Source organism: Chamaea fasciata, unplaced genomic scaffold (genome assembly GCF_029207755.1).
Source record: "Chamaea fasciata isolate MVZ Bird 193981 ecotype frontalis unplaced genomic scaffold, bChaFas1.0.hap1 SCAF_3, whole genome shotgun sequence".
In the NCBI taxonomy this organism is placed as follows: Eukaryota; Metazoa; Chordata; class Aves; order Passeriformes; family Sylviidae; genus Chamaea; species Chamaea fasciata.
In genome coordinates this window covers 6,379,359-6,387,386 of record NW_027094088.1, presented here as the reverse complement: position 1 = coordinate 6,387,386, position 8,028 = coordinate 6,379,359, and positions in this window count along the sequence as shown.

Genomic DNA, 8,028 nt, shown 5'->3' with positions numbered 1-8,028 from the left:
AAAGAAATACTGAAACAGTTCAAAGGGGAAATCTGTTTTGGTTGTGCTGGCTTTTGGGAAATGTAGCTTTTTTTTTTTTTTTTCCTGGAAAGCTGGACTGATTATACACCCACATCTCTGTAGCCAGCCCTTCAGACCAAACATTTTCTCTATGTGCCTGTCCCCAAAGTATGTTAATTTTATTACTAAAGTTAAAAAGATATGTCTCAACTTAAGGGATTTTGCAATCAGTTCCTATAGAAGCATCTGTGGACTGGACATAAATGAGAACATTGCCAGTTGGACGGAGGAAAGGAGAGTGGGGAAATATTTCTGCTGTGTTGAGAGCAGTTCTCCTCTGCTCAATTTCTTTTCCTAGTCTTTTCAGATGAACTAGAGGACTCTCCGTATTTCATCATTAGTGTGTACTGAGGAGAAGGATTCTCTGGAAATTGAACATTTTTGCTAAAAAATCTTCAGTGGCTCGGAGCATCTAACGGCAATGTTCATGAAAGACAAATCATGGTGAAAGACAAAACTGACCTGTCAAAAGCAGGAAACTCATCTCTTGTATGCAAGTGATTGTCCTGACAGGTATGATGTCCATGATGTCCAACCCAAAGGTTATGATTTTTGTCAGAAAAGCAGTGTACTTCTATTGTGCTGTCTAAGGACCTTATCATGTAGGACTGTGCAGTAACAGCAGCTGAGACCAGGCAGTTATTAGGTACAGCTTCAGATCTTGGATTTGCACATAGCCACAAGAAAGCCATTTTTATTTTTGTTTGCCATTTTCTGAAATGGAAGCAAGCATTGCATTACCAGCTTCTTGCTGGTGCCACAGATTTATCTTGGTTCATCCTGGGGTTATAAGGCCCCACCTAGGAGATCTGGCCTATAGCCAGTGCTAGAGGGGAGCTGTAGAGCAAACCTCATGATCCTTCTTGAGGTGCTTTTTTTCCTTTGCAAGCAGAGGGTCAAGAAAAAAAACCCTTGAAAACCCCCCAAAAATGTGTTGAAGGCTGATTTGGGCCGTCAAAAGTTACCTGATGGCTCAAAGGCAGCAATTTTCAAAATATGGATCCTGAGAGGAAGTCCTGTGGTTTTAGTCCCATGCAGAAAAGTGATCTGGTAAATGACACTTGGAGGGAAGAATGAACAGAACATTTTAAAAAGCCATACTGGATGTCTTGACTCTCAGGAAGAAACTTTAGGTCCTGTGAATAAGCTTGGCTGACTTTAACTGTTTTGCTAAATAAGAGAACTAAACAGAGGGGCTAAAATTCTTCGGCTTTCAGATTGGCATACAATTTTAAAGAGTAATTTGGCTCTGTCTTCTTTTACAGGCAAAAGAGTGGCTGCTGTCACATTCAAATGCTGTTTTTAAGAAACATGGAATAACTCAATTTATCTCCTTTTCATTGCTTTTTAAACAAAACCAGTTTCATATGGTTTTTGAGCTGAATGAGCTGGAGTGAGTCAGTAAAGACTGATTGTGTTTTGACTACTACAATCTGTATGGACACACTGCAGCGTGGGGAGCTTGGTTAGTTTGGGTTTAAAGACTCTTGGAATTTTTCAAGGTAAGAAAGGATGTAATTTGGAAGTATTACTGCTTTTGACTGGCACCCAGTTTGGACATTTCTAATACAAAATCAAAGTATCTGCATATAGTTTTGTTCACCAATATGTATTTAAAATGCACACTGCCTTTCCTATGAAATAGTTTTCATGTGTAGAAAGTCCCTAACAGGTTGTGAGTCAAAAAAACCCAAACACCCTGGAAGATTTGTTTCCTCATTTGATACTGTATAGAAGTAAGGAATTAGTTAAACACATAATGAAAAACTTAGCAATCGACCCCACAACAGTCAAGCTTTATACCCCAAATAGCAACAAAAACCAGTGAATTCCACAATAAGGACTGATCAGTTATCATTTGTGTTTTATTCTTTTGACAAATGCACGATTCAGGGATGGATGGCTGTTGCGCCAGGAGCAATTACCTGTGCAGGCATGGGAAACCCTTCTTCTTGGAAGTCAGATTATCATTTCAGTCTTCCCATGAAGAGAAGCCTTTGCTGCATATTCTCAGAGCTGGGATGGGGAGGATCAGGTGACAGTTCCCTCTGTTGACACAGATCCTTGGACATGTCATTTAAGGGCTGTCTGGAAGCTGCTTTACATGAATGTAAATCAGGAATTGCCTCCAATGAAACACAGGAAGCAAGTGCTGTATAAACAGCCAGTCTTTTTCTCCTACATCGATTTTCTGTCTGTAAAGTGGGGGGTATTCATGTTTCTTTTCTTCAATGGGTTCTTGATTGCTTGTGCAGAAGGGAAATGCTATGGTGATAATCTTCAAAACAAAGCCTACAGCCATTTCCACTTTTTTTTGTTATCATGATAATGGACTTATTTCATTACTTTGTATAATGAGAAGTTTCCCCTGGCTGTTTTAGCCATAATTAATCACAACATTTCTGGCTTATAAGCCACTTCCTTCAGATGTTTCGCTGTTCATTATTGCCCTTTAGCCAATTCCATACAATGTTTTAAATTCTGGGTAAGTCAATGATTTTTTTGTTTAGCTAAAGGTATGCTTAGACCAACGCCCTGAACTCCACGGAGACACCATCCCAAATTAATTCTCCAGGTTGCAGCTGCATGATCTTGCTAAAGAAGTGAGTAATATTTTGACATTTAATATTAAATGAGTTATCTTTGAAAAATGCTTCCCTGCCCCTGGTGTACCTCAGGCAAATGGAAACATGCTTAACGTGCATAATGAAACCTTGGTAATGGAAAAAATGGGGAGCTGAGATGATCTATCAGCATCTAGAATCTCCAGGACATAAAAACTGATGGTGAAATGATGGCGAGGTTAAAACATAAAGGAATCAAATTGATTGCACTTAAGTGGAGCCCCCTTAACAATACTGCTGTAATTATTCTTAATCCCCTGCAAGTCTATTAAAAAAATTTGGCAAGTGTTTGATTTTTCAGCTTCGGAAATTAGTTAGTGATAATTTTCAGTGGTACTGAGCATGTTAGATTTTCCAGCAACAGACTTAGGAGAGAATTTTGCACTCCTCAATTCCTTTTCCTCCAAAGAGGACTCCCTATTCCTGGAATAATCTTTTCCTACTTTTGCCACCAAATTGTACCTTTAATTCCAAAATTTACGTTTAATTAAATTTTAATGAAAAAAATATAAAATTAAATCAATCTGCTAATGTTGCTTAGGAGTTTTCTGGAGCTGCAAGCCCTGAGGTTATGGTAGGAAGAGTTTGAACCTCATTGCTAATCTGCCAAGTCTATGCTTGGCTTAAAAGGCAGAGGTGAGGGGAAGAGCAGAGATCTGAAGTAAGCGTATAAATAATTTTTCTGAAACACAAAACATCATCACTCCTTGAGGACATTTTGCATAACTCACTAATTGTGAGCAATTCAGCTTTCCCAAGCCCTTGCCAACGAAGCCTTTATGCCACCCTGTGCCCTCCTTTTCGCATCTATATCTGGCTCTATCTGCACCCATCAGTGCCCTGCTTCCGGTGAAGAGCGTTATTGCATGTGCATGTGCCTGACTCAGAAACCTGTGATCTCGCTGTCATTAGCAACTCTCCCGACAGAACAACTGACTCATCTTTTCAAAAATGTCTCTATCAGAATATCTGAAATTGTCACAGGCATCTTAAAGATGTTTAGGAGGTGCCAAATCAGCTTTAGCAGACCGGGTGGATCTAATGCCCATTGTTTTCCTGAGTGGTTGTGATTGTTGACTGCTAAACCACTTGGGGCCATTAGGGAGTTCATCTCTTCCTCTTCAGCTACTCTGTGCTAGATAATTTTCCCTCAGGTAAATTGATTGCCAATCAATTTGAGGTAATTCAGACAGTTGTAGTGACTACTCCCCAGATGCTTTTTCAAAGCTGCAAATATTTACTGTTTGCCCTGATTGTCCAAGAGGCAAGCAGCGAGTGTAAGATGGAAACAGCACCACACAGGAAGTCTTCCAAGTAAAGGATGTTTTCAGCAGGGAGGAAGAGTAGATGGTGTAAAACACCACAGATCATGAAAAGGATAGTCACCATCAAATAGGAATCTGCTTAGTCTGTTCCATGTTTGAACTCTTCTGATTAATGTCACAGAAAGAAAGCAAAAACATTCTCAAATTCTTCCTATTAACAGAAAACTGCCTTGCTGAGACACACTTTTATCCAGAATATTGGAAGTAAAGCACTATTTAGCGTGTCAAATGTATAATGTCTTCAATATTAGTCTAAACAGGGAAAAAAAGCTGACTGAGTGCAAAATTAACATAGTGGGGGAATCATGGATTATAGTAGTCTGGAAATAAAAGAATTATATAGAATAGCGAGTAAACTGCTTGAGTTACAGGCCTGGGACTGTTCATTTTAATAACAACAACAAAATTTGAAAAGTTCTGGAAGGATCAGACCATTGGAGGTCCTCGTGGAGGACAACCTAGAGCGCTTCACTGCTCATGTTATGGCCCAGTGGAACGAACATAACATTGTCAGGGGCAGCTGGAGCCTCTCAAAGAGCAGAGGGGACACCATGGCATGGGGGAAAGGACTTGCACTGCCCCTGCATGCCCTGTCCCTCAGGTTGGACAGCCAGGCTTCCAGTGCTGCCAGTGCCTCCAACTTTGAGAGCCACTCTGGAGTTTCAGGTGAATCTGGCAGAGTGGAAATATTCTGGCAGACTCACTGAGAGCACTGAAAACAAACTGGGTCACTCAGGCTCTTAATTTAAAGTGTAATTAATTTGTGAATGGGAATGTGTGCCCACGTCCAGACTCCACAGCTGCTGAATCCTGCTCAAGTCCCACTTCTTTGGCAATCCCTGTGAGAAAGGAATGAGCTAACAGAAACAAACTGGATGCTAGATAAGACCAACAGTGAGGAATGCATATTCTGTGTTACACAGTGCCCAATACACTGCTGGCACATTGCAAAAGAACTAACACATCTCCAGGTTACTCCATTCAAAATAAAAACAAAATAGGAGAGGACATTATTTGCTTCAGTACTGGTCAATATGAAAATAATTTCAGTTTCTAATTCTGATTTTATTTCTGAGCTCAAGGATTAAGTGGGCTTTAGGAATTTAATTTTATGCTAACTCAAGCTTGTGTTGCTTATCTTAGGACAGGTTTGTTGTGGAATCTCTTTTTACTTTGTGATGGAAGATGGAGTTAGTAGGACAGCAGCAGTGTGCAGAGAAAGAAGGAGGCTTTCCCCTCCAGAATTCACTGCTTAAGGGGAAAGCAGTTTTTAGCAGGGCTGAGGACAGGACACTGCATCATTCAGAAGCAAACAGACCATTAGACTCCCTAAGCCACCTTTGAAGCAATGCAGTACTGCTGGGTAATGCAGCTTGACACAAAAATCAGGGCTGATTCAATAGATGGAAATCAAACATCAGACCTGAGCTGATGGATGCAGCCTATAACTCTGCCACAGATTATTTTCAGCCATTTTTTTAATTTTGATTTGCTTTGAAAAGTCTGATAGAAATGGTGAGGATACCCACAGTGCATCTTGTGTTTGGCCTGTAGGTTCATGCTTCGTGACAATTTCAGTGGTAATAATTGGATGCCAAACCTTGGATCTAGAAAATTGCGTAATCCTTTTTTGGTGAGAACAGCCTAAACTGATCTCTGGGCCTGCTTCATAATTATCCTGCCAGTTAAAATTGCAGTAAACTTCCCCCTGCTGCAGCAGCAGTGTCCAGGGGTCATTTTCAAGGAACCCCCTCATTTTCATAGTTAAAAGACAACTGTATCAGGACAATGTGCTTTCTTCCCACCCCAGCAGGAAAATTCTGCCCCACCATCCCAATAGCACCTCAAACGCCAGTGTGCTAATTGTGCTCGGTGCTGGCTTTTAATGGTTTTGCTTCCACACCATGTCTTGCACTGCCAGACTCTCCAGGCCCTGTGCTGAGTGAAGCCTAAATCCCCTCATGGATGTGAGCAGTCTCCATTCTCCAGGGTGATGTAAGGCCCAGGGTCAGGTGATGCAGATTGGGTGTTTGCGCTCCACGGAAAATCATCTGTGGCGTGGCCGAGACATGTCGTGGTGTGCTCTATATCATTAACTCAAGAAAATTCACTGAGGCCTGACAGCATTTCAGACTCATCTTTTCAATGGTGGATTCCTTCCTCTTGTCTTCACTAAGCCTCTGCTGCAATGCTATTATTGGGTGAGTGAGTAATGGCAGCAGTTGATTCAACATAATACCAAATCAGGAGCACAAGGTTTTCGTTTACCAGTTGCTTCATGTGTTCCTGGTACAGCTAAGCATGGTTATCCCTTGCTTTTCATCATGTGAAGAGTGACATGTGCCTGGAAGGAGAAGGACTCAAATGCTGAGGTATAAAAGCTGGTGCAGGAGCATCTTCATTAAGATCAATTCGATTAAAATAAATTTCGCCTAAAATTGTTGCAGAGAGCAAACATGCAGGAAACATGATCAAAAAATGTTTCTTGAACATTTTATTTTTCTTTCCCTAATGAAAACCCTCATGAGTTTTGCAATCCTGGAGATTCATCAAAATACAACAATTGAGGCTTTGGCATTTTGAGGGGAATTTATTTTCTGATTTTTAGCAAGCACATCAATTTGAGAAGTGGCAGAGGGTTTTGTTAAGTATTTTGATATTAATACATGGGTATATTAATGTGTGGGCTTATTTGCTTAAGTCCAACAGGGAGAAAATTCTCCACCCCTCATTGTATCTTGATTTAAGAAGTGGGCATATGGTCAATGATTTAGGTGGCACTTGTGACACAAAACAAACATTGACTCTTATAGATAGAAACAAGTACTGATTTACTTATTTCAGCTCCACATAAGAAAGAGCAGACTTCCAGTGTGTGCTGTCGGAACTCGTCTGTCGTGTGCAATTCCCTCATTGCTCCAGCAATCCTAAGGCTGCTGCTTTTGGATCTTCACCTTCTGGTGACACAAATCTCTTTTTTAGAGGTGAAGGAATGGATGCCTCTCTGCTTCGTATTTTGCTAACTGAACCAAACTATTAGAAAATAATTTGATTGAACAGGAACTGAAGCAGACATTTTCCATGTCTTTCAAGAATATGCAAACCTCCCAAATTACATCCATATTTTGGCATGAAGTGGAATATATATTTTGGATTAAAGTATGATTTTACCCTCCACATTCTTTTTGTTCTAAGAATATTTTGAGACAAAAGGTAGTGTTTTGAAATGAAAATACATTGACATTTCATTACTTTGTTTTTTTCATAAGTATGGCTAAATGAAATATTTTGGCATTTCTGGACTAGATCTTCTAATTTTGAAAATATTTTCCTCTGGTGAATCCAATGAATATTCTGAAAAAAACCTTTTTGGATAGTTATATTCCTTTTAATAATCTCTATTCAAAATCATGCAGTCAAAATTTTAAACATTTGAAAATTATTCTGAGTCACTGAGGCATTACAATGGAATAGTAGCTTAATACTCAATTGTTTGAAAAGAAAATAATATGTAAAGTCATTTAAAAATATGTAATAGGAAAAAATGGAAATTAGAAGCATCTGAGAAAAAAAAAAAAGAGATTTTCAGTGAAAACTTATCCAGCTTTCAGGAGGAAAATTGTACCAAGTGTAATCACTCGAGGTAGCTTTACTTTCAGGTGTGGAGAGCAGTGAGGGGCAGAGGCCCAAGCTGGACGTGGCTTGCCCCCTGCTTTAGGTTACATTATGCCAGGAGCTGTTTGTGGTGCTCACTAGTTGCTGTCAGCTCAGGAAATATCCAGGCAAGGTGTGCCTCTGATGGTGGCCTGTCACCTCCCAGTCACTGAGGGCCCCGAGCCCCTGCCAGAAGGGCAGAGTCGGATCAATAGAACCGAATCTTCAGGTCCATTGCAATACCATTCTTAAGTAACAATAGTATTTCATGGCTTAGAGGCTCTGGGTAGATCCTGACTGAAATCCATAGTTTCCCCTTGGCCTCCACATTGATCCTGACACATCAGATGGATGGAACCTGGCCC